At 37.7% G+C, this 8,943-nt stretch overlaps 1 protein-coding gene across 5 annotated transcripts in view; it reads left to right on the top strand.

The window, feature by feature from the left end:
• Nucleotides 1-8,943, top strand: part of TLK1 (tousled like kinase 1) — a 131,499-nt gene that overhangs the window by 18,637 nt on the left and 103,919 nt on the right. The window contains exon 1 of one of the 5 annotated variants that reach the window (XM_072418322.1): nt 1,811-1,830. The exons of the other annotated variants lie outside the window; for them this stretch is intronic. The gene's annotated coding sequence lies outside the window, so the exon portion shown is untranslated. Of the gene's footprint in view, nt 1-1,810; nt 1,831-8,943 lie in introns of those variants that run through there. 5 annotated transcript variants of the gene reach the window in all.

Below are 8,943 nucleotides of genomic sequence, written 5' to 3'. Positions count from 1 at the left end.
GCAAGTTGTATTTGTCTTTCTTACCTCTGGTCCCTGATCCCCTTCACTGGCCATTTATCCCTCTAATTGGATCCTTGTTCTCATCATTGGGGAAGGTTCAATTTATCTGTCGCTCTGGACAAGAACTATTTCAATAAACCTTTATCCTTGTTTGTTGGACCTTGATACTCTTTGTTGGACCTTTATCACTCTCATTGGACTTGTGATTCGCCTCATTCTAGTAAGTTGTAGTCAGCTGTCCTTCCTCTAAATCCTGATCCCATGTTTTGAACCCTGATCCTGTTTATTGAACCCAGATCACTTTTATTGCTCTCTGATTTCTTACTTTTTGGTTCCTGATCTCCTTTTCTAAACCCTCATTCCTCTCATTGATTACCCTTACTGGGCCAAGTTGTGTTAATCTGTTAATCCTCTTTATTGCTCCCTGATTCCCCTCACTGGGTCAAGTTGTATTCAACTGCTGGATCCTGATCCTATTTATTGAACCCTTATCCCTTTAAATTGGACTCTGACCCCGGTTTATTATACCCTGATCACCCTCATTGGGGCAAGTTATATTTAGCTTTCATTCCTCTGGTCCCTGATACCTTTTCACTGCACATTTATCCATTTAATAAGACCCTTATTCCCATCATTCTGGCAAGTATTCAGCTGTCCTTCCTCTGGACATGAACTCCTACATTAAACCCTTAACCATGTTTTTTGGACCCTGATATCCCGTCCTACATCTTAAACTCTTTTGTTGGACCCTCATCCCCTTCACTTGACATTTATCCCTCTAATTGGACCTTTTTTACCATCATTGGCAAAAGTTCAGTTTATGACGGAAGAACTCCTTTAATAAATCCCTATGCTTGTTTATTGGACCCTGATACCCATCACTGGACCTTTATCCCTCTCATTGGACCCTGATTCCCCTCATTCTGGCAAGTTGTTCTTCCTCTAAATCATGAACCCAATTTTTGAACCCTGATCCTGTTTATTAAAGCCAGATCACGTTTATTGCTCCCTGATTTCTTACTTTTTGTTTCCGGATCTTCTTTACTAAACCCTTATTCCTCTTTATTGCTCCCTGATTCCCCTCACTGGGGCAAGTTGTATTCAACTGCTCTTCCTCTGGACCCTGATCCTATTTATTGAACCCTTATCCCTTTATATTGGACTCTGACCCCCTTTTATTGGAACCTGATTCCCTGGGTTCAAGTTGTATTCAGCTGTCCCTTCTCTAGACCTGATCCCATCTATTGTTTCCATGATTCCTGTACTGGACCCTGAACCCTCTTTATTCAGCCCTGATTCACATTATTTGAACCTTATAACAGAGTAATAAAACATTGTGTTTTTAAAAGCAGGAAGCAGTTTTTTATTTATCTCTTTTTTTTTCTTTTTCTTCTAATTTGAAACAAGAAAAGAATATAAGAATATTATTCTGTCAGAAAACACTGCTTTATTAAAAAAAGAAAGTATGTCTAAGCCCCAAAATAAACACTGAGCTTCTTTCCTGACCTTATGTGGCTGCATTATATTTTTTTCCAGGCATTTTTTAACCATTGGATAATTCTGCCAGTATAACTGTACAACTTCCTGCCCTCAGGTGACAACATTGACTCTTTGTACTGTGTTTTTAGGTTGTCACTGTATTTTGAGCTCTTGTTTTGTACTAACCCCTCCTTCTCGCCTCATTCCTATTATATAGGTGGGAAGGATTTAGAAGATAACATTTTAGATCAGTACAAAGGAAGTTAGAAGGATTTCAGGCACAATCAACAGGTGATTTACTGTAGTGGCAGAAAAAAAGAAATTTTATGCTGCTATCATATGTAAGGACTGGTAAGCTGCTATATATTTTATTTTAAAGTTCGTTCTTGAGTTCTTATATAAAGACGTTGATAACCTTAGCAAATGGCATTTATTTTACTAGAGCCCTTTGTTTATTATTCTTAATAATATATTTTATTTTTTTGGTTTTACACTACATTCTTTTTTTGCATTTAAGTGCTGCTGATGTCATCCAATCTATTGGCCACTTCCTGTCTGCACACATTCATTCCAACATCCCCTGCACATCATTTATGTGGAGCTGCTTCCTGACAATCATGCCTGGTCATGTGTGCTAACAAGGCCACTTATACTTATATGTAGATGACAGCAGAAGACAAACAGGATAGCAACGCAGGAGCACAATTGGGGGACAGTTGTAATCCTGTTTTTATTATTTAATATTAAACCGTATTTATATAGCATCAACATATTACGCAGCGCTGTACATTAAATAGGGGTCTCAAATGACAGACAGATTCTGACAGTGACAGGAGGAGGAGAGGACCCTGCCCTGAAGAGCTTGCAATCTAAGAGGTGGGGAAGTAACACACATAGAAAGAAGTGTCTGGAGAAGGACATCCGTCTCTTCTTCTATGTTTTATTAATCCCTATTCATTTTGATTAATATTTTGATTCTTTTCTAAAGTTTTAGGGATTGAGTTTAGAATATACATATTACTATATTACTATATATACTTATTAGTTTTGGGGTTGGGTGTTTAAATCTTTGGAAATACAGTTCTGGATGCCCTTTTTCTATTGCTGTGGTCTGTATCTTTTTAAAGATTGTTCTTGTCCTTAAATGCACAAAACAGATTGTTTTTAAGGGTATTGGAAGTGTGACAAGATCATATTTTTACACTTTTTTTCTAAAAGTGTTGAGGTTTTTAAGTGTATTGGATATTGAAATTGGAACAAAATCTGGCATTTGGGTGGCTGTGGTCAGCATTCATGTGATATTGTGCGCCTCCTTGGGAGGAGGCAAAATGGGGTTGCAGGATGAGGCCTTCTGTGTCTGGTGGAGTATAAACCATCATTAGGGTTGGTGCACCGTGTCTGAACCTCATATTGGGGATCATAGGCGATGTTGGGGGCACACCCTGTACACCACTTTTTAGCAGCTACATGAATGGGGCTTATTGTAACCGCTTTGGTTTCAGTAGTTAAGGAGGTACGAGTTCCTGTAACTTTGTTGGTGTTACATATTTACTAGAGTCATTCTTAAAGCTGGTCATACATCCTTTTAAAGGCTATGCATATATAGACATTTTTTGTCCAAAAATTTGATTTCTCGTGATCACGATTCTTGATTTTTTTTATTTAGGTCTATAAGTTGAAAGTACAGTCTTTCAAATGGTTGTTTTGATTCGGAAAAGGCGGCCACTGACTGGTTTCTTTTAAATATGGTACACTGATATCCCTGCGATGGGTCTAGCTCTGTTCCCACCAGATTGGAATAGTTGATGTTCACAGCTACCTTGGACTGTGTCTTCTGCTGTTGCATTTTTTTTTAATGCATAACTAAAGGTTCAAGAGTAAAAGTAGGATCCCCTTGTGATGGCTGTAGATGGGTCGACCTAATGCTGATCTTAACTCAGTGGATACTTGCCCTTCCCTGTTCTGTTGCTGAGGCCACCATCATCTTCCTTACTCCAATGTTAGGCCATCTTGATTGGGTGGGCCAGGATGATGTAACTGCGTGGGAGTTCAATCAATCCCAGAAACCATAGGGGAAGCTGGGATGTACAAGGTATCTTTGAAACTAGTTTTTACAGTTGGTTACTGCAGAAGGGACAATGCCTATCCCTTTCTTCCATAAAGCTTGAAGCCAAATTTTTTAAAGTGAAACATTATCTTCTACTGGAGTCCCCAAGAGAATAAGGTTAAACATTAATTTCTTCACATTTTAATACAAAACGTCGGAAACCGCTTTTCTATCCAACCATTTGGGTAGTAGTAGTACAACAAACATTATTGGCAGCAAAGATGTGTTCTGCATTGAAAAAATGCTAAATTTCAAGAAAAAATTAATTTCTCTCCATAGCTAACAGGTACACAGGTCAGTGGTAGCTTGTTTCGTGCTTTTACTGCTTGTTTTGTTATGTACAACCCTTTAGTATGCAAAGTCCTGACATTGGTTCAAATTAAAGTGGGACTTTATGTAAAAATTTAAAAACTGCGACCAGGCAGGTCCATGCAAAAATAATAAATATACCAGCTTGCTTGCAAATTTTTAAATACACTCACCTGTCCAGTTCCATTGTGGGCAATGCCATGTTCTTACAGGATACCTAATCTTTGGCCATCTTCCTTGGTTGGGCTTGGATGACATAATTCCCATGTAATAGTTCAGAAGTTCATTCACTCCTGGCATCTGGATACCTGCCATTGTATGCTAAACTGTGCACATGCAGCTAGATTTTGCAAGATTAACTTCCACTTTAAAATATTTAGAAAAATGATTATTTAACTATTGTTGTAGTATGTTGTGGTCCTTCATGACAGAATAGTAACCACCCTTTATTAGCTAGGTGTCTATTTTTGGCAAAGGGGAAATGGCTGTCCTTGAAACAAGCATTTTGTTGGCATTCTGACCTAACTTCCTCCCTTCTCTTCCAATAAAGGATGTGGATGCTGAAATATCACATTGGTTCCTTCACTCTGTTTGTCTCTAACATGATGAGTTTATTTTAAGGTGTTCAATATTAATGGTTTGCAATGTATACGCCTGAACACTGTATGTGATCATCAGTGGATTCAAGAATACTTACTTATCATGTTTTAAAGAGTTTTATATCACTATATACATTGTGAGTTTATCTTGGGTTGTGGTATGGTATCTGGTAATATATTGTGTACTCTCCTCCCTTCACTGCTATTTCGGTCATTCATCTCCTGTCATTATGGATCCGTCAGGACAGACCCATGAACAACTTTGGACGACTGCTGTACACATGATAGAATCATGTGATGTGTGTTTATAGCCTTAGTAATATATTTGCCGTACTTAAGATAGCAAAGTAATACTTTGTTTTATAGTGGACAGACTAGACCAGTGTTTCTTAACCTTCTTCCAGAGGTTGCTGTACTTTGGCAATATTTTGTTAAATTTTACTTTTCATTGAATCCTTAGATAAATGAAGAAAATGCATGAAATATGTTTTTTTTACCTCCATTTTGATATTAGTTTCATTGTGTGAGTTTACAGCAATATGTGATGGACAAGTTTACAGCAAATTATATACTTTATTTTTTTCCCAAATTAAAATTGCACCAAAACGGCTTAATACAAATACTTTGCGCAGGTAACTGTCACTGATTGCTTTGACGGTATGACATAACTCCAGCTCAGGTGCTCAATCAAAGAGAAGCTTAGATGTGCTAGATATTCTAGTAGCCAACGCTGTGCATGTGCAGCTCAGCAATTTTGATCGTTGAAGCAAGTGATCAGGCAGGTAAGAATGCTTATTGCATAAATCTCTGCCTAATCACAAAAGTGGAATAACTCCCTTATAGCAGTGCCCATTTAACCAAAAGATACTTGTTTTAGTATGTGCATATGCATAATGACCTGCAAGGCTTAAGTGAAGTCTCAGGTGAACTAAATATACCGTGGTATACACTGCTAGTGTTTAATAAGAATATAGGCAGCTTCATGCTTTAATTTTGTAGTTTAATGTCTTAATTTCACCAATTTGCCTTCTATCCTTCCATCTTGTGGCCTCTGTTGGACTTGTTGCATTTTTGTGCAGCACATTTGAACATGAATATGCGCTTTGTATTGCTCTATAGTGTCAAGATAATTTCTAGAAATGTGTACACCAACGTGTACAGAAGAGGGGGAAAAGGGTTTTGAGACCTAGTTTGGAAAACTTTACTGTTTCTGTGAAATTAAAGCATGAATAATGGATGCAACTGCAGAGGTCAGTAAAAACTTCTTGGGACGAAAGTATAAATAGGGAAGGCACTAAAGCTGCGTGCCGCTTTGTCTATTTAATTGAGGCTCAATGTAACCTTTTATGCACAGTGTGCAGGGGGCACTATGTTTGAGGACTCCAGCTGCACTTTTCTCGTCCAATGAGATACAAGACCTTGGGATTTGTGGAGAAAAAATTTATGGTTTGTATTCTTTCACATTTTGTTCTAGTTTTTATCTACATTGGACTATTTAGCCATTGACCTGAGAACTGACTCAAAACCATATTGTTTTTTATTCCCTAAAATGAGGAGCAGACTTGCATTAGAATGAAAGAGCTGTGACTTAGAACACACATAATTTATGTAATTACATTCAGGGAATGTTTTTAAGCTGTATATGCTAAGTTTTGTCCATCTACACTTCCGGAATGTGAGGCTTGATGCCATTCTTTGCAGTGACTATGGAGCACTAGCTTCATTCATCAGGTTGGCGTATTGATGGCCTGGCCCATTGTTAGTTCCTGTTTTTTATGCACTTCATTTACAAGCTGAGCTCTCCAGGAGGAATACAAAGAAGAACAAAATGATGGTTAATTCTGGGATGTTCCCAAATCTTGTAAACACTTCAGCTAAGTGATCTAGAGGGACTGAAGTCTATTCTGCTGCTTCATGTGGAGGAATGGTGTGTGGTTTATGAGCGTGGTATTCAGTTTGTGAAGACCTTTGTCCTTGCATATTGTTATTTTTCCTTTAAGAGAGTAGTGGTCTCAAGACCCTGTGTTTAATTTCAAACTCTTTAAATCAAATGTAAGCTAAAGGTAGCCATTTTATTTTCAAATCAATATTCAATATTGAAATCTGATTTTCAAATTCAACTTTAGCTGAAAAATAAATATACAAGTGCATATTAAATAAACAGCAGCTCCAGCTTTAATACTGACTTGGTGTTATTCTCCGGTAAGGACTTTAACAGACCTATTTCTTCATCCTTTACCTGGGTCTCACTGGTTCCAGCTAGGCGGCAAAGTGCCAGCCTCTGGACGTTTTTTTTTAATAAAACATTCTTTTGTGGCATGAAAAGAGATGTGCAATTAACCCGTTCTTCCAATTAGAACTATAAAGGCGATTGCACACAATGGCCCTGATTTAATAAAACTCTTTAAGGTTAGCATATGACTTAGAAGAAATGCATTCCAAGTTTGCTGGATCACAGGTTCACTGATGAAAGTTTATCCTCTCCAACCTTGAAGAGCTTTAATCAATCAAGCCAATTGGATCAACCCTGGGCTTACAGCACTGCTGCACAATCATCACAGCAGCAGTATTTTAAAGAGGAGTAAGGGCTGGATGCCATTGTAGAGACAGAAGGAAATACACCATACAAAATAAATGTAGGGTGGGTCCAAAGGAGCAAATGGCTAGAGGAGGGGGAGCCTATCTTGTTGGGCTTTAGAAAACCATGGGAAGAGTGAACTTCTGAAAAACAGATCTAGTGGACACTTACTCCAATGTATACTCCACAAATCAAATGGATGGAGGACCTTTTTTTTTCCTTTTATTGAGATTTTGCCAGGTTTATACATATACAGCATACATATGGTGCAGCAGATGAATGGTATTTAAGGGTATGTGACCCTTCTAGTTTGTACCTTGGAATACAGAATATTTAGCCTTTAGGTTGTAGAAACCTGGAAATGGTTGAGTAGTTAAGCAAAAGGCATTGAGTAGGCTGACTACTTCACAAAACCTGCTGTTAGCTCACAATATAAGAATAAGCCATGCTAATAAACAGGTATGTTCTGTACTTGTAGAGTCTTTAAACAGGTAAAGCACAGGGGAATGTTATTGTATTGCAGAAATTTATTGCAAATGTTTGTGAATATAAAAGAAATACCATGGCTTTGACTAGATCAAGAATTGAGAATTTAAACTTTGATAATGGCCAGCAAGTCATTAGTGAATCAAATAATCCTCTTGTCATTCAGGGTGTTCCTAATATTAGTTTTGTACTATATGTGTGATTTATTTAGTATCTTTATCTCCAATTTGAATTAATTAAAAAAAAAATCACATTTACCCCAGATCCAGCAGATTCCTTGATGACTTTGAACCTTTCCGTGATACCATCCTGCGCCAACCTGGTGTTCTTCTACATACAGGCGCAGAGGCTGGGCGTCACCATCTTCAATGTTCTTTTTGCAGTCTTCTTGCTACATATCCCGATCTCGCACTGTCCAGGTGACTTAGCCCGCTGCAAAGGGAAAAAAGAGAGCCAATCTCACTGCGCATGTGTGAGATCAGAATCTCTTTTCCCCTAGTGGAAAAAATGCATGCGCAGAAGGATCAGCCAAGAGCTTTCCGGGAGGCTATGCACAGTCCTGATCGCCCTGGCAATTAAGTCTTAAAGGGCGGTGATGCACTTTATTTTTTTTAAAAAAAAAAAGGGTGTTTCACTTAAAAAAAAAATGAATAAAATTCTTACATATGAGTGTTGTCTACCTTTTTATGTAAAGTGAAAAATTTAGGTTTACGTCTGCTTTGAGTTGAAGAATGTTCTCCAGGACAGTTAATTGAAAGGAACAACATAATGCAGAAGTGAGGAGTTAGGACTTTTTGAAAGTTAAGAATTGACTTCCAAGCTCTTTGGAACATACAATTGTTTGGTAGCATTAAAATATGGATTATTAAACCATTGGAGGCAAAAAAGTGGAGCCTCTCAAGGGTTCTTGGGAATGTAAATAAAAAGAACAGAATTTATAAAATGGGTATGTTCCAGTCTAATTGTTATACTTGATGGACACATGCTAGAATTTTTTCTGAAAAGAAGGTATTAACATATCTTTGCTCATGCTGACAAAATGACAATGAATGCTGGCACAATGAAATGATCATGTCGGTGATATTGTATACCCGACTTTTAGATGAACAGATTTTACAACCTTGTCAGACTTGTTAAGAACATATTCTTTATTGATTTATCTGTCTAGTTTTGAACACTTAACACCAAGCAGCTAGCTATAAAAGACACATATTATGCAGTTGTTTATTAGTTCAGTGCATTGCTTTTTGGCAGCACATAGGTTTGATGAAGAATTTTGTAACTTCCAGGTTTCTAACTCTGTCATAGGGCCTGATTTATTAAAGCTCTTCCAATGTTGGAGAGCATACACTTTCAACAGTGAAGCTGGGTGATCCAGCAAACCT

Source organism: Pyxicephalus adspersus, chromosome 7 (genome assembly GCF_032062135.1).
Source record: "Pyxicephalus adspersus chromosome 7, UCB_Pads_2.0, whole genome shotgun sequence".
Lineage (NCBI taxonomy): Eukaryota > Metazoa > Chordata > Amphibia > Anura > Pyxicephalidae > Pyxicephalus > Pyxicephalus adspersus.
The sequence above is the reverse complement of the archived record's forward strand: the minus strand, read 5'-3'. Positions and strand labels throughout refer to the sequence as shown.